We start from the raw sequence: 24,456 nt of genomic DNA, 5'->3' as shown, positions 1-24,456 counted from the left end.
CCTTCCTCGCCCTGTACCATAATAGCCTGTTTACTCAGCTGTCTGTCCCCTGGACCCCAAGTTCTGCAAGGGCAGGAGCCAGCTGCTTCTTCGCCAGTGTTATCTGGAGCACATATCTGGCATGAGGGAGATATTTATTGAATGAATCAATCAATCGATCAATCAATCAACTAATGAAGAGGTGAATGAGTAGGACACAGAATTTCAGATCCGGAAAGGGCCCCTGCTCACTCAGCTGGACCACCATTTTACTGAGGAGGAGGCGGATGCCCATGACTTTCCTCAGCTCACAAGCATGCGGTCATTAGAGGCCAGGCCAACCCTCCACCCGCTACAGCAGGCAGAGAAAAAAAAAAAAACCCGCAGCAAAAGGGATGCTCTTTTAGGAGAAAGTCTGATGGCAAAATGCAGTGGAACACAGCGGTTAAGCCCAGGGCTTTGCATTGCAATCAGAAGGCCCAGGGCTACTTACTAGCTGTGTGGCCGTGGCCGTGGCCGTGGGCGGGTGATTCAAACACGTTGGGTCTCCAATCTGTAAAATGGGAACTGGGGGAACAGACTGCATGACGTGTGGGTAGCGATGAAAGAGACTCAGCATGAAAAGTACTTCGCACAGGGCCTGGCACTTGCTACTCAATTAAAATGAGCTGTGAATCCTGTAACTGAATAATGCTTCATATCTCCGTGATGCACCCTCCTTCCCCTCCCTGCCCCCATTGGGCCCCAGGCCCAGGCTTTCCCCTTTGCCAATCTCTTCAGCACAAATCCTACCTCTGGCTCCCTCTCATCCCTCGCTATTGTGCAAAGCACAACTCAGATCTCACTAAAAGCAAACTGAGGACTTTCAGGGCTTTCAAACAACCCCCCTCAATCTAAAATATCCCCTTCCATGTCTGGGAAAGAAGAGGGAGGCTTTAATAATGCGGATCAGACCATGTTCCATACCAGGTCATTCATTTGCAAGGGAAGACCAGAACGTCTGGCAGATAGCACCTTTTTAAAAATATTCCCAACCTGTTCCCCCAGTATCTTGATGCTTGCAGCTTTGGGTAGGTTTTATTTTGGAACCAAAGGCTCCAATTGTGTTTCTCCTTTTAGATCTCTGGGTGGCACATCGCAAATTTACCTCTAGATCTCCAGGGAAGCAGAATAATGAATTATTAGCATTTTATCTGAGGGATGCACATCCCATAAAGTCGGGGAACAATGTGATTTTTCCCCCAAATTAATTTCATTTTATTCTAAAATGGCCTATAGAAAAGGAGTAGAAGAAATAGATTGTTTCCTGATCAACAAAGATCACCCTTTGCTTTGAGAGGAAAGAAAACAGTTCATTTTCCTGGATTACTAGATGCAAAGCAAACAGGAACTCTACCTCACCTAATGCGCATGCATTTTGTGCTCTCATGGCTTTAATCCCACGGTCACTGGGGATGGTCAACAAGCATGCCAGCAAGAGTGAGTCTGGATGTTTTTCTTAAGAGCCTGAAGGGCGCTGTCTGTGTTTCCACAGCACTCTGTCTATACCTCTGACATGGTACCTCTCACATTGCCCTACACTGCAATTCTGTTCTTCATGCTTGTCCCACCACTAGGATATGCTTCTCAAAGTCAGGCATCTCCCCCTGCATCTTTATCCCCAGGTAGGATTGCCAACTACAATACCAAATGCACCGTTAAACCTGAATGTTAGATACGCATGCAATATTCAGGACATAACTTACAGTAAAAAATATTCCTGGGGCACCTGGGTGGCTCAGTCGGTTAAGTGTCTGACTCTTGATTTCCGCTCAGGTGATGACCTCACAGTTCAGGAGACAGAGCCTTGCCTTGGGCTCTGTGCTGACAGCACAGAGCCTGTTTGGGATTCTCTCTCTCCCTCTCTCTCTCTGCCCCTCCCACATACCTGCTCCCTCGCTCTCTCTCTCTCTCAAATAAACTTTAAATAATCCTTATTTATCTGACATTCAAAATTTCTTTGGCACCATTTTTTTTAAAATTTAATTTAATTTAAATTTTAGTTATCACACTGTGCAATGTTGGTTTCAGGGGTAGAATTGAGTGATTCATCACATACATACAACACCCAGGGCCCATTACAACAAATGCCCTCCTTAGTACCCATCACCCATCTAGCCCATCTCCCATCCACCCCCCTCCGTCAACCCTCAGTTTGTTCTCTATCATTAGAGTCTCTTATGGTCTGTTTCCCTCTCTTCTCTTCCCCCCCATATCTTCCCCTATGTTCAACTGTTTTGTTTCTTAAATTCCATATATGAGTAAAATCATACAACATTTGTCTTTCTCTGACTTATTTTGCTTAGCATAATACACTCTAGTTCCATCCACGTTGTGGCAAGTGGCAAGATTTCATTATTTCATTCTTTTTGATGGCTGGGTAATATTCCATTATATATATACACACATGTTTTATATATATATATATATATATATATATATATATATATGTATACACACACATATACACACATACATACACACACACACATCTTCTCTATCCATTCATCAGTTGATGGACAGTTAGGTTCTCTCCATAGTTTGGCTATTGTTGACAATACTGCTATAAACATTGGGGTGCATGTACCCTTTCTAATCTGTATTTTTGTATCCTTTGGGTAAATACTTAATAGTGCAATTGCTGAGTTGTAGGGTATCTCTAATTTTAGTTTTTCGAGGAACCTCCATACCGTTCTCCACAGTGGCTGCACCAGTTTGCATTCCCACCAGCAATGCAAGAAGGTTCCCCTTTCCCCACATCCTCTCATTGGCACCCTTTTTATTTGCCAACTATGGCAATCTTAACCCCAGGGTTTCTTCTCAATTCATCCTCACGACTCTGAAAAATCATACCCATGTTTCCATTTTATAGGTGAAGAAACAAAGGCTCAGAGAAGCTAAATAACCTGCTGAGATTACACAGCTAGCGGTGGTAGCTCTGACTGTGAAATTCTACTTTTCCATCTACATGCTCCATCCATGTTGGGGAATGAATGAAAGAAGGCATGCATGCATGCAGACGGTGAGCGGCCAGGGAACCCGCTATGCACCTTACTCTGAGTCATCACTCCCTCCCTGGAATCCCAGCCACACTTCCTTATTAGCGAGATTGCTGCCCCACATTCTTCTTCTTGGGAAAGGGCCAGCTTCCTGGGAACAACACTGATGCGGTAGATGAGACCAGGTTCTCCCTAAGTGAAAACAAATCTCCTGGTGCCAGGAACAGCGGGGGGGGGCGGGGGTAGGGGACTGGACAGAGCAGGCTGCTCACCATCCTGAGAAACCATGGCGCTGGAGCCCAAGGCCTGGACACTGACCACCCGCACCTGCAGCCGCCCTCCTCTGAGCTCAGAGCAGACAGAGAGCACAGGGTGGGGGTCCTACCTCCACTCCAGCCCCGTGACCTCAGAAAACTCACAGGGCAGCAAGGCAGGCTCACAGAGAGAGCCACACTGCAAGGTAGAGGGCAAATACCAAAGCGGTTCACACCCTGGCTGCTCCCTCCGCCTGGTACTCTCAGCCCAAACCCCTCACTTCTGCTTGAGGGTCCCCACCCCCAGAGGCCTCCCAGCTGCCCCCTCTAAAAGAGCACCCCCTGCAGTCTCTACCTGGAATCACCATCCATTTGTTTACTGCAGGTCTCCATCACAGACCTGAAGTTCATGAACAGTCCCTCTTGTTTAGCGCTTTTGTTTCCTTCACTACTACAGCCATAGCGCCTAAAACACTCTCTGGCATACATTAGGTGCTCAGAACATACCTGCTGAGTGAAAGACTGAATGGAGGTCTCTTTTAAAAGAAAAATAATAAATATATATGGGCATAGATACACACACACACACACACACACACACACACACACACACACACACACACACATACACACAACATAAAAACCCAACTAAAATTAAATACAAGTAATGAAGTGCAGGGGCGGGGGGTATTTCTAGGTAAGCCCTTCAAGGACCCCACCACACGTCTTCACACATATACTATTCCCTCTCTCTGAAATGCACAAACCATTCATCTTTCACAGCCCAACTCAGTTGCCTCTTTCCTGCAGAGGATGTCTCTGACCATTTCCCCCTGCTTCCCACCCCGCTAGAGAGCCCATTACCCCACCCTCTATTTTGACTCGCTGGTGCTGTTACGGTTGGTTGGGGTTATGTTCCCGCATTATAATTTGTTAAATTGCACGTTTTGCTGTCCTTGTGGCGGATTGCATTTTACCATGCGATGGTAATGGCTGCAGTCATCTGTCCCGTGGCACGTGCTCCTCTGCAACGTGACCTTGCCACTCCCCCACCTGGATGTGGGGCTCTTCCCCATCCCTCGGAAGCGGGCTGTGTGCTGTGCCTTTTGGCCAACTGTGAAAGTGACTCCGCACCAGTTTGGGATGTAGCCGTTAACTGAACCGGAAGCTTCTACCTTCCACCTCTTGGAAGCCAGCCACCATGACAGAAGGGCAATCACCCTAAGACCTCCATGCTGCGTTTAGTCCAAGCCATGCGGAGAGGCCCCAGAAGACAAGATGCTGTGTGGAGATGGGTGGAAAAGCATCAAGGCACCGAACCGTGTGTGTAAGGAAGCCATCTTGGGAGTGACTCCTCTAGCCCACCTCTTGGCAACCCCAGGGATGTGCAAGCCAGACGTGTGCATCGGAGATGAACTGCCCGACCGAGCCCTTTCCAGATCCCTACGCACAAAGCTGAGAGCAAAATCAATGGGTTGCTTTAAGCCACTAAGTGTTGGGGTAGTTTGGCTTGAGCACTAGTTAATTGAAACACCCTTGAAGACAGGAACACTATTTTATTTAGTTTTACAGCCCCTAATCTAGAACAGCGCGAGGCTCACGGCTCAATAAAATTCTGCAGGGTTGAACCGGCTCAGATTGAATTTAATTTCCCCCAATTTAGAAGGACTACTTTAGTAAATAAAGCCAAAATGTCCTGAGTCATCAGCTGAAGGTACTACCTGGCCCATGTGAAAAGCGGAAGGGTAGAGTTTACATGGAAATTTATAGAATATTACATGCTACTCTAAACAAAAGACTTTTACAGGGATGAAATAAAACTACGATTATCCCCAGTAAGTTTTAGGAATATTGCCAGTTATGACAGTCACTGTAAAAACATCGCATAAAAATACTCCAGTTTTGTGTCTGGTGCCAGGGAGCCCTGATGTATTTTTCTTCATTCCCTGCAGGACCAGAATGGGGGTGTGATCCTGTGGCCTTGGCTATTTACTCTCAGGCACCCGGGGATAGAGTCTGGCAAGCCAGCATCTTCGGCTTTAGTAAAAATTGCATTTACTTTGTATTGTCTGAAATTTAGGAGCAGTCTCAGTTTGAAGGACTTTCTGTTCTGTGATATTTCCTGTAACTGAGATCTGGCTATAGGATACTTTCATAGGACCGTCACAAAGGCCATTCTCGGGTCTGGGATGCCCCTTCATGTACCTCCTAGCTTTCCTCAGTGGGAGTGCTTCTCCAAAATCCTCTCCGTCTTGCTCCCTCCTAACTCTAGACCTTCCATCTCTCCCAAAATCATAAACTCAGACCCAAAAGGGATCTCAGAGTTACCGATGTCATGCCCCGGTCAAATCCCTGCTCCAGAGCAAAGGCCTTTGTCTTCCACTGTGCAGGGCAGTTGAGTGGGAATAGGTACGAACCACCTCAAAAGCCCCAGGTGTGAGTCATGATTCCACTATTTATAGACAATGAGACCTTAGACAAGTCACATGACCTCCCTGGGTCTAATCAGGCCAAGGCCAGTCATGGGACTCCCATGAGGACTGCATGAGATATGTGTGTGCTGTGAATGAAAGAACTGGATGAATGGGTGAACAAAGGAATGAATGAACATTGCTGATGAGGACTGAGACCAGTATTAACCATCCATCAGCTTCGGCCTGAAATAATGGCTTTCTTGCTGCAGCCCCAGGAGCCCCATAAAAACTCCCCTCTCTGTCATTCTAGATCCCACCTTCATTCTCTGGAGTTTCTGGATGTTGCAACTGCATGGTTTCCAGCTTTCTGGGACCACCCTGCTTCTGGAAGAAGCCTCATTCTGGCGTGGGCAAACCTTCACCTTAGTGACTGGGTCAGGGATGGGTTCCACTAACATCGGGTCAGAACCAAAGCGCATAGGACGTGTTTATGAGGAAAGGAAAGTGCTTTCTCGTCTCCTGATTTAGCAGGAGGAAGTCGAGTCTGGGGTAGCGACAGCCAACTGGCTGGCTGAGCTGAAGATAAACCCACGCAGGGAGGAAGCCACAGCTGAAAAGGGCAAGGGGCAGCTGAGGTCTGAGGTCATGATGGGAGTCCTCAATCAAGCAGCTCGTGCAGCCAATCCTGTTCCTGGACTCCTCATTTACACTGGCCAATACTTCCCTTCTCTTTATGTTTACACGAAGTCTGGGCTGGATGTTTTATCACTTGAAACTAATACCAAGCCCTTTCTCTCCACAGAAAAAATCGTTTCTCACAGAAGTCTACCTTCATGGAGAGTTCTAAAATCAAAGAAACGGGGCTCGCTTAGGCAGCACACATACTAAAATTAGAAGGATACAGAGAAGATTAGCGTGGCCCCTGTGCGGGGGTGACACACAATTCGTGAAGCTTCCATACTTTTTTAAGTAAAATAACATAAAATCAGAGAATGGAGCATCTTCTTGGTGTTGGGCCTTAAAGATGTATTTTTCAGGCCCACTGAAGTGTCCACTTATTTATAAAGGGTCCCTCTGTTCCCCTTCACACTTGACTTTGCCCATCTTTTCAACCCTGAGACAGTCCATGGTGATTCACCGACAAGATACTTCACACTCATCCCCAAACACTAAATATCCTGCAAACAGAGGCAAGTAAAAAGGGACTCCCCTTCCAGACAGAGAGAACCTCCTGAGGGCCAGTAAAAGCAAGAGTGGTATCCGGCTGAAGCTTCTGGGGAGCCAGGATAAATGACCAGGCTGGAAGACCACTGTCTTCCATTGGAAATAAACAAGGTCTGACCATAAAATCACGAGTGCTTTCTAGAGCAACTGCAATTTCTTTTAGAGACCTTTTATGTACTAGAGTGACTTTAAAAGCAAATCAGTCACTTTTGAAAATCAGAATTTACTTTTATCAATATAATCAGGTTGTTCAATTAAAACATACAGAAATATTAAATCTGTATTGAAGCTCAAAATTGTGTGGAATCAAGATTATGTTCATTATCAAGTACAGGGACAATGACTTTAACACAGAAGGCATGGCCTGTCTCCATGTTCGCTTTAGCAAATCTTTAAAGTGACCCAGAACACCAGGACCATTCCTCAGTGCTAAAGGATGAGCTGGCCACGACAAGAGTGTCAGCCATCACCCCTTTATGAGGCCAATTGCATCCAGTGGTTTTGGGGGCTCAGGGTGAATCATTCAAGAAATACTCGTCTGAGGATGAGATCTCAGAGAAACCCAACCTCTGAAGTCCTGGGATTCACTGGCAAAAAGTTGCAAGCATGAACTGGAAATATCTGTTGCCTTTTTTGACAGGCACTTCTTCAGCCTGGAAAACAACAGGTGCCATTCACCAGCTACAACGGGCACTGCCGGCTGCCAACCCAATCGATATCCCTTCCTGTCCTCTTCCATAGTAAGAGCACTCTGATTGGGGAGTCATGGTGGGAAAAATATGTCCAGCTAAAGAACTGAATTTCTCAGCCTCCCTTGGAGAAATGGTGGCTGCAGAGGGGCCAAGCGTTGGTTAAAGAGATATAAGCAGAATTAATAGATGGGGCCAACAGTGAGGCTCCTTAAAAGAAGGGCTTTTCTCCACCCTTCCTCATTCTTTATCATGCTTAAAATGCAGAAATGATGACTGGAGCTGTAGCAGCCATCTTGGGGCCATGAGGTACCTTGAGAATGCAAACCACGTGCTAAAGATGACAGGGCAGAAAGACAAAGGAACCTGAGATGCCGTAGAATCACCTACCTGACCTTGAACTGCCAACCTGCCTTGGGCTCTTATAAGAGAGGAAAAACAACTCCTTGCCTTGTTTAAAGCCAGTTAGTTTGGTCTCTGATACTAGCTACCAAACACAATCTGACATCAGATTGGCCAATTAAAATAAAGCTTCTTGGTCAAGAAAGGCACCTTCAATTCTGGCCACCTTTAGCAATCGGAATGCTCTAACTGGATACTACATAGGTTTGTGCTCTAATTCTGGAAGCTTTGATCAAGTAATATCTTCACTGAGCACAGGGCAGGGAAAGGGGCAAAAGAATTGAAAGGTCCAGACTCTGCCCTCGAAGAGCTTATGGGTAATGGGAGATGCAGGTCAAAGCCACAGCAAAAGATTTCCAACAAAAGGACCCATGTGATCCACATATGAAGCATTTCAGACAGCAAAGGCAAGGGCTGAGGGATTTCAAAGAAGGGAAAATCTGCTTGTTCTGGGACAGCCCCAGGAAGGATGGAGGGCTTGACTTGCAGCCATGCAGCTGAGAGGAGGGGAAGAAAGGAGCCATTCCAGGTGGACAGATTGCTCGAGCAGAAGCTTGGAATTAGGAATGAAAGTGTTTGGGGGAGGATGGGAGTAGCCTGGGAAGCTGTAGAGGTTCCACTGGGGCAGGTATTAGGATGTACCAGGGTGAGAAGCTTGCACCTGACTCTGTAGCCAATAGGGAAATAGTACTCAGAGCGCGGCTGGGGTGCCAGGAGGGATGGACTGAACAGGAAGAGCAAGACTAAGGTGAGGCTCTAGTGAGGAGGCTGACTGTGGTCTGTATGGTCCTGAGACACTCTGGTCGGAGATGGGGGTCAGTGGCTCTGGCCCGCATGGCAGGTGGAATGATGGTGGCAATGGTACGACCACAATCCTTGTAGCTGAGAGTCACTCTGAATGGTGAGAGAGACAGAGCAACTGACCACGTGTCATCCCTCCTCCCCTCTCCTGCAAGCAGGCTTCTCGGATGGAAGCTTCAGCACTTAGACTCCTCCCATCCCCCAAAGGAAAACAGAACATGAATCTGGCATCCATAGGCAAAGAAGGATGATAGCTTCAGCCGATGGGTAGTTTGGGATTCCAGACACAGGATCATGATGACTGGGAATGGAAGGGAACTCACCTGTCATCAAGAAACCCCAGAATTCTAGAATAGCGTGGGCTCCTGGAAGGTTCCTCAGGGATAATCGCACCCATTGGTGTTCAAACTGGGTTCCACACCGGAGTAGGGTCCACTATTCACAAAGGGGATAGTGATCAAACAAAAACAGATCTGCTTTTTTGTGTTTCCTATATTTAGGTTCCCAGAAAGGCTGCATTCCAAACCTGAGGGTTGCTACCAAGTCTGAAATCCACCAACAACCCAACTCCCTTCCTCAGCTTACAGATGAGGGTAATGCTGTTCCCATTCACTGAGGGATCCTCAGCTCCCAGCACAAGACTGGCCACGAGGTAAGTGCTTTAGAAACACCTTCCAAACAGCGCTATGAATGAAAGTGGTTACAGGTGGCTTTCAGTGGCAGGGCCCCAGTGACTCAATCCCCATCACGCCTTTGGCTCAGCGTGGCCCAGTTATGCAGGGGCCGAGCTCAGGCGTGTGCTAACAGCATCCTCGGCTCCTCTGCTCACAGAGTTCCCAGCTACCGGTGGCTTGGGAGTCTGCCTCCCTGCCCCCGCTGTGGCCGGCTGTCTCCAGCCTCCACTGCAGCTCATATCATCCTGCACCTGAGGAATCGCACGAGCTTCCCAGGGGCATCAAGTGCGTCAAATTCATGGTTGTCTTTCCAGCCCCCAGCACTGCCCTTCTTCTCCTCACCAAATTCCTGATTAAAAAAAAAAAAAAGAAAGAAAGAAAACAACCCTGGGCAAGTCTTTGAAGACACACTTGGGAACGTGCAGACCGTTATAGCGACTGAACTAGGGAAGGGCTCCATTCTGGGAAGTCTCTGGTGAGCCTCCCAGGAGTGTTGTTTCTGTCTGGTGCTCATTGTTCTAAAATGGGAAGGTTGGCTGCTTAATTAGCACCCCCAAGGGCTGTGTCAGTGCCTGCGGAGCTGTAGGAAAAGGGACCGGTGAATTGTACAAGGAAGGAAACACACCGCAGGGCCACACCTCTAAGCCCAAACACCCATGGACCAAATTGCCTGTCCTGTCCGGATCTGTAGACGACACAAGGCACCATCAGCAGCAAGCAGGGAGAAGCCGGAGAGGGATCACTCTGGTTTTGTGCTAGATTCTAACTATCGCAACAACTGCATCATAGTATGAATGTGAGTGTGTACGTGAGACTGGGTGTGAGTGAGTGTGCATATGTGTGAGATGCGCAGTGCAATTCTCAGAGTGGCCTGAGGCTGATCTCAACTCGGTTTCTTAATGTCACCAGCACGGGATCATTTTTTCCCACTAGGCAACTCAGTTCCTGGGCCTCTTCTTGGGCCTACAAAAATACCCAAAGCCTTAAAAGTGAAAATTGTCAGCTCCAAAACATGAAAAGAAAACCGCAAAGCCATAATGAATAGCTGTGTAATTAAGCGGCTAAAACCTGTAACATGAAGTCAACATCATGAACTGCTGACGTCAACATTCATTACAATTTCATTACATTCGGGGTGGGGGGGGGGGGACGGGAAGGGCTGGTTAGATTTTTCTCATTTTGCAAGAATTCCTGAGGATACATGATGACAGCAGAGAAATCAGAGCCCACCGAAAAATGAGATGTACGTGTGGCAAAACAATCCCAAAAGCAAAATCATTACAATTTTTTTTCCAGCCATAATATAAATTTGATGGGGTATGTCTGGGCGTGATGTGGGACGGTGCCTCCAAAGGCAGGGAGGCTGGAATAAGGAAGATGTTAAAACTACCTACGTGACAGTCTGCCAATTTTAGCTATCAAAACTCAACTAAGATCAGAAGCCTTGGCAAATGCCCGATTTCTGACAAGTCTGCTGGACTAATGTAGGCCCGCATACACACACACATGCACACACACATGTGCGCGCGCGCGCACACACACACACAATGGCTGCCTGTTTTCCTGGTACTGCTGAAGTTAATAAACACTTGCCCTCACTTCTTCCAAATGGAAACAAACTGAAGCTTTCCTTGATATGTGATGTACTATCAATAACCTCCTACTTCTCCTTTCACAGAAAACTCATTTTACTTTAAGGAAAACATGATGAATGATTAAGATCCATAACAGAGACCCTGTGCACAGAATACGTAAGGATTTCTAGTTGTGACAAGCCTTTGCAATGGAAAACTTTTGGCAGACTGAAAACAAAGGCAAGAAACCTGTCCGGGAGCGTGTCTCTCACTGGGCACGCCCCCTCTTTTCAAGTGCCCAGTGCAACACGGAGCAACTTCTTGTATACAAGAACAGGATGGATTATACAGCTGAGCTAAGGCACACCAGCCTTCGTGAGCCTCTGAACTTGTGCTTTCTTTCAGAAAGAGTTTGCTCAGGCTGGGCCATAGATTCCTCTAGAAAGTCAAGTGGAGAGGCTCTCATAGCCCATTCTTTCTGGGCCCGTGGGAAGCTGGCTAAGGGGCTGTGTCCTGCAGAGCACAGCAGGAACCCTCCTCCTTTCTGCGTGGACATCCCATGGACTTTGTGACCTTCAAGCAGCAGCATCTGAAGCCCATGAGAAGCTTCCTGCAATGGCTGAAGATGTAAAAGTAGGGGCCAAGGTCAGATTCAAGGCTCCATTGAACCTTGACCTGACAGGCTGCAGGGGAGGGGCACAGTAACCCCATACCTCCAAAGGTTAGGAGGGCCAAAAGCTGGGATAACCTCCACATCCTGGTTAGTCTTCAGACGGGACCCCTGTGTACTCTTCCTCCCTGCCTTGGGATATTCAATCCAGTTTCTCAAAACTCTTGAGCACCCACAGGGTGCCTGGGTGGCTCAGTCGGTTAAGCGTCCGACTTCAGCTCAGGTCATGATCTCATGGTCCGTGAGTCGGGCTCTATGCTGACAGCTCAGAGCCTGGAGCCTGCTTCAGATTCTGTGTCTCCCTCTCTCTCTGACCCTCCCCCGTTCATGCTCTGTCTCTCTGTGTCTCAAAAATAAATAAACATTAAAAAAAAAAAAACTCTTGAGCACCCACAATGCACAAAGGGGCGACTTGGGACGCACAGAAAGAGCACCGGACTAGGATTCAAACAGCTGCCCCATGCTGCCACTTACTTAGCGACCTTGAACAAGACAGGTCACCTCTGGCACCCTCAGAATGAGGCCACTAATGCCTACCACCCATGCTAATACACAGGGCTGTTAGGAATACTGATAGAAATAATTGATGGAATTTTGTAAACTGTGGAGGCCTAAAGAATTAATAATAACAAGCACTGTGGGGTTCACAATTACAGTTAGTGCAACCTGAAAAACAGCAAACGTTTCCTCCTCTCTTCCAGGGGCCCCTCGCTTCAAGGCTACTCAATTGGCAGATGAGTTTGCTCCCTGAGGAAGGGGGAAGACGACACAGACCCGAGTTAGTCAATAGGAGCATCAGGTTAAACTGGCTCAGCTTAAGCATTTGAATCAATAAATGTCACACTGTTCCAGGGAAAAAAGTGGTCCTGGTCTTTGTAATCCCCAAACTGGACTATATACCGGTAGCGACGTGTGCTTTTCCTCCTATAACAGTGCCTAGTGCTTAGTAGACGCTGAACTACTTCTCAAATGAAGGACAAAGAGAGATGGAGAGAGACCAACAAAACCACAGACACTGAGTCATGGTGGGGGGTACTGGGGGTGGGAATAGATACACTGTTGCTTTCTCTTTACAATTCCACATTGCCAATCTGATTAAATTGATTATTCATCTAATCGCTGATTTTTTTTTTCCCCCCGCTGTGGAACTGACCAGCTGTCTTATCATGGTCTAGACACAGTCTTAGTGTTATTAGAACATTTAAGGAGTTCTCACGGGTCACACTGCACCCTTGTTGCCGACGGCCAGCATGGGTCACAGGACAGCCTGCCAGTGGCCCACCAGGTGGCCAGGGCGGGACTCCCAGCTCCTGCACCCTGACAGCACGGCCCTCAGTGGGTCTCTTCAGCCTCTCTGACTCAGTTCCCCAGGCTGTGCGGGGCAAACTAAAGATACCGACCTCATCGGTGGGGCTGGAGGGACTGAGCTGAGAGAATGTCTGGAGAGTGCTCTACACTGATTCCGACTCAAGGCGGACCTCAATCAACAGGACAAAGGGTTGAATCACAGTTGAGGAAAGGAAACAAAGCCTTGTTTCTTTTTCCCTGGGGCAGCATGGCAGTATGGACACCAAGCTGGGATTCAGGGAGCTAAGGCCCAGGTCCAGCCGTGAAGTGAGGACCTTCCACTTTCTCTGACCCGCTCATCTGCCAACGGTGGTGCGGCCCCACGCACATCTCTTAATCCCCCTGGCTCTCAGATGTCTGGTTTGCAAACTCCATCAGACACCCATCTGAAGGCAGCAGGGCTATACCAGGAGCCTTGTGTGGCTTCTTCCAGTTCGAAGATCCAAGAGTCTATATGCAGATACAGCTTTCAGCTTTGAATGAGAGCAAGGTGCCGTCTCACAGGAGGAAAGTGGGTATAAAGGAATAATGAGGAACCATTCTTTTTCTCTTCTTCAAAGAGAGAGGCAAGCTTTGAAAAGGAGAGTTTTTCAGGGCTGGGAATTTAGAAATACAGGGGAAGACTCCCAGCCCGTTGGCCAGTGGTTAGCTCCAGGCTCTTGGTTTGCCTGTTAGTGAAGTTTCATTGATCCATGGCTCATTTCACAGACTACAAAATATTTACTCAGTGCCCACTGTGTGTGGACACCGTTCTAAGTCTCGGGGTGATGGTGGGGAGTGAAATATACAAATACCCTGCTCGCATGGAGCTTGTGTTCCATGGCCTCATTCATTCATTGAACAAATCTGTGTAAGTGCCAACTATGTGCCCACTAGAGACCCAGAGATGAACAGGAAATCGCCTGGCCTATAAAGATGGACAGGTAAGTGGACTGTTCACAGTATAACCTGATGGGTGGTACAGTAGAGGTTTCAGGGGACTAGGGACTGAGAATTTCAGCAATAATAGCTGTCATGTATCAAGCGCTCACTGCCCCACACTAAGTGCTCGTAAGTATCATGGCATTTCGTCCCAGCCCCAAAACATTCCTATGCGCTGGGGGGGGGGGGGGGGGGGGGGGAAACTAAGGCCGGGAGAGAAGAACTCACCCAAGGCCACCAGCCAATAAGGGATGATGCCACGTTGTGAACCCAGGCTGTCTGATCTCAGACGTTTGGCTACATAGCAAGATACACCATACAGACTCCTCCCCAGAACATCAGCCAGATTAGACATTTTAATGAGCAAACAACTTAAGCCATAACATCCCAAAGCCCCCATCTTCTACACTGGGGTTTAGGAATTCAGGACTGATCCTTTGGTTGATGTAAAACTGATTTACTCCCGGAACTTACTAGGAAAAAAATATACATATTTAATACAGAGGCAAGCCAGCTTTAAACCTCAGACCTCTGAGAGCCATAGGTGAATGTAGCAGCACTGACAAATGAAAGCAAGCACTTTGACCTGGAAGGTCGGGACGTGTCTGGCTGGACAGGGTTATTTTTGGTTCAGAGATGACTTTGATGAGTTCCACCTTTGCTCCCTTGTATCAAAAATGGCACCCAGGAGGTGAGGATGCAGCAGTGAAGGGGGGATAAAAAGAAGAGCTTTGCATCAGGAGAAAAGCAGAATTGCAAACAATAAGGAGGAGGGGGAGAGAGGAGACATCTTGGACTTGGAAGCATCTAATTGGACCCTGCATCCCACCCGTTCTGTTTGTTGCCAATAATGGTTCTTCTTCTTTCTTCCATCCCCTTGGGATCCTGGAGCTCTACAAGGTTCCAAGCACAGCACCTACCTAACTCTCCCTTCCCTATTCCACTTGGCTCAGTGCGTCTCCCAGCCCCAGGGGGACACACCCTCCTGGTCTCCACAGCCAAAGCCAAACAAAGCACAGAAACAGGCACATGGTGGCATCCCTGCTCCCTGAGTAGCTGAGCCTCCTAGGATGTCAGAGCAGGAAGGACTTGCTAATCTTCCAGACCAGTGCTTTGCAGACTCTATTTGGCAACAAACAGAATCCCTTTCTCAAATGCATCTTATGCAAAAGTCAAATATACTAAAACAGATGGAAGGGTAGCAGCTCTGGTGAAGTGAGTGTGCAGGGTGGGACGGGAAGCCTCCCCACTTGAATGCCCTTTATAGAACTTTCAGACCAGGAGAGTCCAGTCTGAAGTCAGTGATTTGGTCTAATCCCCTCAGTTTATAGATGACACACTGAGACCATTTTGCCTCCGTCCCTTTGAGAAAACATACCAAACATCTTCCTGGTTCATTACGGTTAGTGTGGTCCCCATCAGGCACCTTGATCCTGCTTGTTTTCTTCGGGCCCAAAGTGGTCCCTGGGGTGGCAGGCGAAAATACCCCCACAGCTCAGGACATGATGGTGGTGACTACCTCGCAGGCCACAAGGCACAGATGAGCCCTTCCTCCTCCTAGATGCTTTCTTCCATTGACTATGAGGACATTTCTGTTCTTTTTACTGGCTCCTGCTCCTCAGCGTCCTTTGCTGGCTCCTCCTCGGCCTGGCCCACGGAAAGGCCCAGCCCTTGGCCCACCTATCTCTTCTACACTCATTCCCTAGGGGACTTTGTCATGTCTCATGGCTTTAGAAACCATCTATATGCTTCTGACTCCTAAGTTTATACCTGCAAACCAAAGTCTTTCCTGAATGCAGCCATGATTATCCAACCACCTAGCTGACATTTCTACCTAAGGATCTCAAAGCCTCCTTAAGCTTCGCACGTTCCAAACTGGACTCCCAATCTCTCTGCCATCTGCAACCCTGTTCATTCCCCAGTCTTCCCCAGCTCAGTATATGCAATTCCAACCTTCCAGTTGTTCAGACCAAAAACCCTGCAGTCATCCTTGACTCCTCTCCTTTCCTGACCGCACCCTCCACCCCCGCCCCCCCCCCCGCCAATGTGTCAACAACGTCTTTGTGACTCTTCTTTTTTTTTTTTAATTTTTTTTTTAACATTTATTCACTTTTGAGAGACAGAGCACAAGCGGGGGAGGGGCAGAGAGAGAGGGAGACGCAGGATGAGAAGCAGACTCCAGGCTCCGAGCTGTCAGCACAGAGCCCGATACGGGGCTTGAACTCACGAGCTGTGAGATCATGACCTGAGCCGAAGTCGGACGCCTAACCGACTGAGCCACCCAGGCGCCCCATGACTCTTCCTTTTCATTATGACCCCAATCCAACCACTTCTTAGCCACCTCCACTACTAACACCCTGGTCTAGTGCACCACCATCTCCTGCCTGGGTTATTTTAAGAACCTCTATCCGGTGGTCTTCATTTTACTCTTCCTCTTCTACAGCCCGTTTTCAACCAGCAACCAAAGTGATCCTTTTAAATCATAAGTCAGACCTACAAATCCTTACTGAGAATCCTGTAACGGCTTCCTGTTCACTAAAAGTAAAAGCCAAAGCCTACAATAGCCTATGAGGACCTGCCCAACCTGGCTTTCTATAGTTTTCTGCTTTCACTTCTTATTCCTCTTGGCTCACCCACACTTCTCTGCCACAAGGGCTTCTTTGCTACTCTTGCTACTCTTGCCTCAGGGCCTTTGTACTGGCTGTTCCCCTGCCAACAGCACTCCTTCCTCAGGTACTCACACCGTTTTTTTTTTTGTTTCTTTTTGTTTTTTTGTTTTTTTAGTATTTGCATTACCATTTTTTAATTTTTTAAATTTTTTTGTTGTTTATTTTTAACAAAGAGAGAGAGTGCACACAAGCTGGGGAGGGGCAGAAAAAGAGGGAGACAGAGGATCTGAAGCTGGCTCTGTGCTGAGAGGAGAGCCAGATGTGGGGCTCAAACTTACGAACCGTGAGATCGTGACCTGATGAAGTCAGATGCTTAACCAACTAGGCCACCCAGGCGCCCCGATACTCACACAAAGTTCTCACCTCCTTCACCTGTCTGCATCAATGTCACCTTCTCAGTGGGACCACCCTAACCACACTATTTATAATTACAACTCACCATCCCAGCCCTCCCAATCCCCCTCACTCTGATTTACCTTTTCTATGGCAGTTATCACTTTCTAACATCCTATATTTGCTTACTTACGATTATTGTTTAAGGTCTCCCCCAACTAGAATTCATGGTCTTTGAAGGTCTTTGTCTGTCTGTGAACTGATATATGCTAAGTGCTCAGAACCATGCCTCCTACCCAGCAGGCCCTCAACAAATATCTGTCAAATGAATGAATGAATGAACAAATGATTATTTTGTAGTTTATAGATCGCTATCATAACTGATGATCCTTTGAGCCTTGAAACTCTTGGGATTTTTTAGACAAGAAAACAAGTCCAGGGGCTCCTGGGTGGCTCAGTAGGTTAAACGTCCATCTGACCCTTGGTTTCAAGCCCAGGTCATGATCTCATGGTTCTTGGGTTCAAGCCCTGCGTTGGGCTCCACACTGACAATAAATACAGAGCCTGCTTGGGATTCTCTCTCTCTCTCTGCCCCACCCCAGCTTGCTCTCTCTCAAAATAAATAATTAAAAAAAAAAAAAGCCCAGGGGCACCTGGGTGGCTCAGTCGGTTGAGCCTCCAACTCGGCTCAGGTCATGAGCTCACAGTCTGTGAGTTCGAGCCCCGCATCAGGCTCCGTGCTAACAGCTCAGAGCCTGGAGCCTGCTTTGGATTCTTTGTCTCCCTCTCTCTCTGACCCTCCCCTGTTCATGCTGTGTCTCCCTCTGTCTCAAAAATAAATAAACATTAAAAAAAAATTAAAAGGAAAAAAGTCCAGAGAGGTTAAATCACTTGCCTGAGACCACACACCTTGTTCTACAGTGGGCTTCATCCCCTCCTCTGTTTTTAAACCCTTAAGAGGACGGTATTGGACCACACCGGTGCTGATCTCTCCAAAGCCCAGACCCCATCCAGCGCTCTCTGCCCTCCCCAAATTCGCACCCAGGCTTGCTGAAGACCACATCTACAGGTACAGTGCACAGGGTGCTAATTTTTCCCCAGAGGAGCATTTATATACTTTTACTCAAATGAATGCATATCTTGTCTCTAGGGACCATGTGACACAGATAGAAGCTTCCAGGCCAACTTCTGACCCTAAGACCCTCCTCCAGAACACAGGAGGGACACTGATATGCTGCCCCATCCCTGGCCTTCTGTTTACTCACATACCACAACTGGATGTTCGGTAAGGTATGAGGGAGGGGGGGGACAGACAGGGGAGAGAGACCCTTTGCAATCAAGAGGAGGCTCTCTTTGTTCTTTGTTAACAACTATGGGCTGAAATGTGAGGTTGCTAAGTGCCACTTAATAACTGCTTCTAGCCTCCTGCTGATAAATTTCGTTCAGGCCTAAATTGCAGGAAAAGTTACAGCAGCTAGTTTATTTCTGTCTCATCCATCATACTGAGAATTGTGTATCTGCTCACGATGGCTCTTTTCACACAGGCCACTGGGAAGCTAAAGGGCAGCAAATCCTGGTTCTCAGGCCTTCGGACTCCAGGACTTAACGCCAGTGGCCCCTGGTTCCCAGGCTTCAGGATTTAGACTGAATTATACCACCTGCTTTTCTGGTTCTCCATCTAGCACTGGCAAATTGTGGGACTTTCTGGCTTCCACAACCGTGTGAGCTGATTCCCATAACAAATCGCCTCATATATAATCTCTATATATCCTATTGGTTCTGTTTCTCAGGAAAGCCCTAATACAGTGATAAACACTCCGTAAATGTTACCTTTTCCCATTAGTAAATTCCAGGCTTTACTGTTTTCCAAAGTGTTGCCTTGTTTGACACTTATGGCAACACGAATACCAGAACCTAGTATTATCATTATTTCCCATTCTTGTAAGAAGAAACAGGTTCAGAGAGGTCAGGGGCCTGTCCCAGGCCACACAGCATATGTAAACCCGGTTAGACCTGAGCCGAAGAAGCCCTCCTACTTGCTAGAGGGTTCAGGCACCTTCCTGCACCCCCTCCTTTTCTACCACCAGCCCCCACTCTGCAGGCTCCCAGCTGCCCCAAGGGGTTCCACATGCTGAGACCACCAGAGGCTGCAAAATCGCCAGCTTGCTCCTGGTCTGTCGCCCTTTCTGTTCCTCTTTCCACAGCTCTCACGCTAAGGGAAAGGAAAACCTGGAACAGCAAGAGGGTCAGCGGCAGCAGCAGGACCAGGAGGGAAGGAGCCCGGGAGATGGAGAGGGGAAGAGAAAGAGGGGGCGCCCCACACCTGGCCACTCGCTTAGCCTCCCACCCACACCAGTCCGCCCCAGGAATGGGAAGAACAAGCATCTGGAGACTCAGCATCTGGCCTTGAAAATGGCAGCTGCAGAATGGAGAGAGGGGGGGAGGGGTGGGGTAGGTTTCTAAAGAGAGTGGGGCACACGCAGAATTCAGAATTGAGAGAGGAGATTCCCAGCTCCGTTCCCGGCCCCGATGACATGACTGCGGGAAGGTAACCACGCATCTTAACCCCCAATCCCACCCAGGATCCCCGGAGGTCTGGTATCCCCAGTCACCCCTGGAGGCACACAGGACGGCCAGCTGGGCCTCCCCAGACTTTACCCCACAGTCTGAGAAGACTCTGTCCTACGACCCTGTGAACCTCTGCCGAGGAGCTACGGTCACGGGCACGGTTTTACATTTGGGTGATTATCTGTGGATAAACTAAACCTACTTCAGGTCTGCAAGCTTCTCAGGGCAGGACCATGTCCATTGTTGCTCACAAGGGTGAGCCCAGGCCGTAGCCCTCAGAGTCAGCAAAGGTAAGGCTGCAAGGGGTAGGAGGGGCAGGAGGCCAAGAAAAGAGGCCAGAGGGGAGGCCGAGGGAAGGAAACGCTGTATCTGTTCCCCAGTACTTGAAATTCTCTGAGGCCATTGAGAGAGAGAGAGAGAGAGAGAGAGAGAGAGAGATTGGTAATCTGTGTCTGCCTACGCATGCACATCCTGACTTCTGGGTGGTGCTATGGGCTGGGATTAGGAAGAAACAATGACACACGCCACCCAAAAGAACCCAGTTAATCCAAGCAGCCTCAACTTCTGACACGAGCATTGTTTTTTAAGGTATCAAACTGCCTCTCTGATTTGCTTTTGGATGTTAACGCACTGGGGAGCAGCTAATGTGGTTCCGCATGGAGCATGCCTGATCTTCATAGCAAGTAACTGCTTTCGTTGGCTCAGTCGCAAGCGAATGGGGAACCTCCCCCATGCTCCTGGACTAGCATTTCTTTTACTGTGATACGCTGAGTAAAAGCTGGAGATGGTATAGCCTGGCTGTAAATTAATCTCGAAAACTGCTGTCAACAACGCAGCTTCTCAGCCCTCTCTGTCCCCAAGGAGTGAGCTGGTCTGGAGGAAGCAATGCATCACAGAGAATAGGAGACGGGCTAAGAATCCAGAAGCCCGGGTACTGGTTCCAGCTCTGCTGTAAGACCTTGTGACGTTGGGCAAGGGGAGTCTCACTCTGAGCCTCAGTTTCCCTACCTGTAAAATTGTGAGGGTTGGATGGAATGCTCCCCAGGAATGCTACCACATGGGTGGGAGAAAGGGAGAATCTGAAGTCCCTCAGACTTGAGCTCAAATCCCCACTCTGCCTTCATTGCCTCAGAGACTCTGGGCAAGTTACGAAATGTCTCACAGCCTCAGATTCTTCTTGGGTAGGATGGGGCTGATAACAATATCTAACTGGCCTTCCCACATTCACCTTCCCCTTCCTTCCTATCTGTTCTCAGTACTGCAGCCTACATGAGCTTCTTAGACCACAAATCTGATCATAGAGCTGCCCTCCTTAAAACCTTTCAAAGGTTTTGCAGTGTCCTTGGGAAAAGAAGACTCTTTAATCTGGAAGATGGCTTGGTCCAACCTCCACCCAGCTCTCCTCACTTTGTTCTCCCATTCCAGCCACTCTGGCCACGCTCCTTCTCACCATGCTCCCTTCTGCCACGGGCCCTTTGCACATTCTGCTTGCATCATGGAGTACTCCTCTACCTTTTCAACCAAATGGGTCATTCTTCGACTTCACTCAAGCCTCACATCCTCATCGAAGCCTTCCCTTACTCCTGACTACCCCAGGTATCTCTCCTTTGTAGCAACCATCACAGTTGTAAATGTATACCTACATGATTATTCATGATGGAAATAATTCACTACAGGCCTGCAAGCCCCATGAGGTCAGGGACCATGTTACTTAACATCTAACATAGTGCCTACAGAAAAAATCATAATGAACGTAATAGAACAACACCAACATTTATCAAGCAATTTCTACATGTCAGACACTTCCCTACAGCCCTAAGAATTTGCTTTTATTATTATTCTCACTTAACAAAGGGGAAGAATGAGTCACAGGGAGGCTAGGTAACTTGTCTGATATCATACAACCAGTTAAGTGGTCAAACCCTGGAAGCCTGGTTACTGGTAGAGTGTTTGAAGGTTTTTCCTCAATACATGAAGCAGGGTTCAGGAAGCAGATCTTTAAGCAAGGAAGCTGGCACCCCTTAAACATTTGATAATAATAATAATTGCTACCAGACATTAAGTGTTTGTGATACGCCCAATACTACCTATCCTAGGGACTTCTACGTGAACTAACTCATCCTCCCGATGACACCATAAGGACGTACTACCATTATCGTCATTTAACAGATGAGGAAACCCAGGCTCAGAAAGGTTACCTGGCTTTCCCGAGGTCACCAGAGTTTACACCTTGGTCCACTAACTCTGAAGTCTGAGGAAACTCCAGCCCTGGGATTCTCAGGGGGGCCAGGACAAAGTCTCCATCATGCCACAGATTTCTGCACGCAGTTCTAGCGAGAAGGCCCACCCTCCTTCTGGCAGTGAGTCTACTGACCCAGCTAGGCAGGGTATGGACAGAGCTGTCCCCTGGAGACCACAAAGCCACCCACCGCCCCGAGGCCTCGGCTGAAGAGGCTACACAGCAACCTCACGGGGCGGCCAGGATGGGGAAAACCAGCACGAGCTGAGAAAAGAGCTGGGATCACATATCACACGAAGGGCAATCCTCAACCAGGAGCACCAGCACCAAGGCAAGCTGTGCCTTCCACTCCACACACCCCTTGGGCTGTTCTGGGATCCCCTCAGAGGCTCATCTTCACCACGGTGCTTGTAGCCCTTCAGAGAGCACAGGTTCTGAAGCCCAAACCCCAATTCTACCCCTCCGTACCTATGGCAACTCAGCCAGCCACTGAACCTGTCTGAGCCTGGGTTTCCTCCCCAGTAAAATGGGAAGAGGAAACACGCACTTCACAAGAATGGGGTGAAGGCTGCGGGAAGTATTCTGGAACGCCCTGCTAGTACACTACCTGGCCCAGCAAGTGTTAGCCCCTCTGCAAGGGGTGCTGGAGGGGAAAAGACAGGTACATAATACACTTTTCCTAGGGCACCCACTCGTTTTGGATTCATATTCTTCCCATGCCTAAAAGGTTCATACTGATTCACCATGAATCCACACCACACCCCACTTCTGGATTAGGATGACAATAACAATAAACGTAAAGCATGATAGGTATAAAGTATTTACTTACCAGGAGACACTGGGAAAGACACTTTGTATACACTGTGTCATTTCTTTTATATTATTTTAATCTTCACAAATATCCTAAGGGGCAGTCCAGAGCCAGACTGCCTGGGTTCAAATCCGACCCAGCCATTTGTGAGCTGTGTCACCTCAGACAGATTCTTGAAACTTTTTGTTCCTCAACTTTCTAATCTAGAATGGCTACCCTGACAGAGACCATAATTCCCAGCCCCCTCGTTTCTAGGTGAGGCCGTGTGACTGAGCTCTGGTCACTGGAATGTGGAAGGAGTTGATATACTCACATCCAGACTGTCCTATAAAAACCTCCTACATTCTTCCACACTCCTGTTGTCCCCGAGCATGGAAGTTCTGGGGAGTCAAATGTTCCAGAAGGCAGAACCTCCGTCAACTTCTGTGGAACAAAGCATTTCCCTGCCCTGGCATCAACTTTTCTCAACATGAATGAGACGACTACTTTTCTTGTGTTTAGCCACTAAGATGTTATGGTTGATCTGATCTAATAGCTACCATCACCCTGACTACTAAAGAAATTGGTACCAGAAGTGGGGTGCTTAAATATGTGGACCTGGCTTAGAAGTCAGATAGTAGGGCCTGGGAAACTGGACAGCCTCATGTTGGACAGTGGTAAAATGTTAACTGTCACCTAGGACGACTCAGAAGCAGAAACTGGGCCAACTGAGCCTATAGGCTCTAGAGAAAGATGTTTAGGAAAAAAAAAAAAAATGGTAATAGTTTGCTTTATTGCTCCTGGCTGAGTTTAGCAAGGCATTAGTAAGAAAGAGGAGCTGAAAAAGACAATGACTTCTAGACCCCAAACAATAAGAGTAAAGACTGAGAAGACTTTTAAGTGAAACAAATGATCAGATTAAGGGTATAAGCTTCCGCATAAGCCTGGTGGCTGCAAGGTAGCTGTCATTAAGGGGAGATAAAGAAAGGTATCCAGATAAGAAAGTGAAGAAATAATCCAGTTTGATAATTAGCTCTAGGAAATGACTATGGGTGTGGCTATCGGCACATCTGATGTCACTGATGAAAATCCTACTAAGTTGTTAAGAGAACTGCATTGGCAAAATCTCTAAGCGTGCATTTTAAAAATATTTTACTGTTACAGCATTAAAACAATCCTTGGGCCCCTAGAAGTTCAAGGGCAGGAAGGAACTAGGTTACAAAAGATTTAGAGCTTCAGGTTGGTCATACCCCTCAGGACCTGCTTCAGGAAGGGCCAAGAAAAAAAAATGGACAAAGACAATCCTCCCACCACAAGGCAGAGCTAGGAGCATGGAGAACAAGAAACCAGGAAATTTCTCCCAGGAGCAGACTCAGGGTTTAAGCAAGGAACATCACCCATTTCCAGGGCACAACTACACAGTGCCTGCTTGCCAAGGTTTCAGAAGAACTAACCCAGTGACTTGTGTGTGTCTTCCACTACTGCTTTTTCCTAGTGGGAGTTTTACTGCGGCTACCCTGCCCTTTCCAATGTGGGATATGGATGCAGAGGGGCAGATAACATGTCTCTGTTGGCTCATGGCTCCCTGGACCATGAGAAGCCATACACAATCCAATGGCTAGAACTCAGCTTCACCCAAAGATCCTCAACTTTCCTCTGCAAGCAATGACTGCACAGAATATTAGTGTCCTCCCTTGGGAAGGGGAACATGTTTTAAGTGAGAGAAGAAGGATACACACAGATATTTGGTGGCTGGAGAAACCCTGGCACATCTGGCCAAGGATATAGAAGCACAAACAATGGGGATCCCTTCCAGGCTTAGCCCGTAACACCTTTCGTAAGATCTCTACTCTCTCCTTTCTCTACCTAT

General features: G+C 47.9%; 1 protein-coding gene and 1 non-coding gene across 9 annotated transcripts in view; one reads left to right on the top strand and one right to left on the bottom strand.

Moving 5' to 3' along the window:
• Positions 1 to 24,456, bottom strand: part of BTBD11 (BTB domain containing 11) — a 315,613-nt gene that overhangs the window by 284,210 nt on the left and 6,947 nt on the right. The window lies entirely within an intron of this gene.
• On the top strand, positions 6,546 to 6,651 carry LOC111561535. Its single transcript, XR_002744185.1, has one exon. It is a non-coding gene; the product is annotated as a U6 spliceosomal RNA (small nuclear RNA).

Source organism: Felis catus, chromosome B4, assembly GCF_018350175.1.
Source record: "Felis catus isolate Fca126 chromosome B4, F.catus_Fca126_mat1.0, whole genome shotgun sequence".
Classification (NCBI taxonomy): Eukaryota; Metazoa; Chordata; class Mammalia; order Carnivora; family Felidae; genus Felis; species Felis catus.
This window is presented reverse-complemented; position numbering and strand designations above follow the sequence as displayed.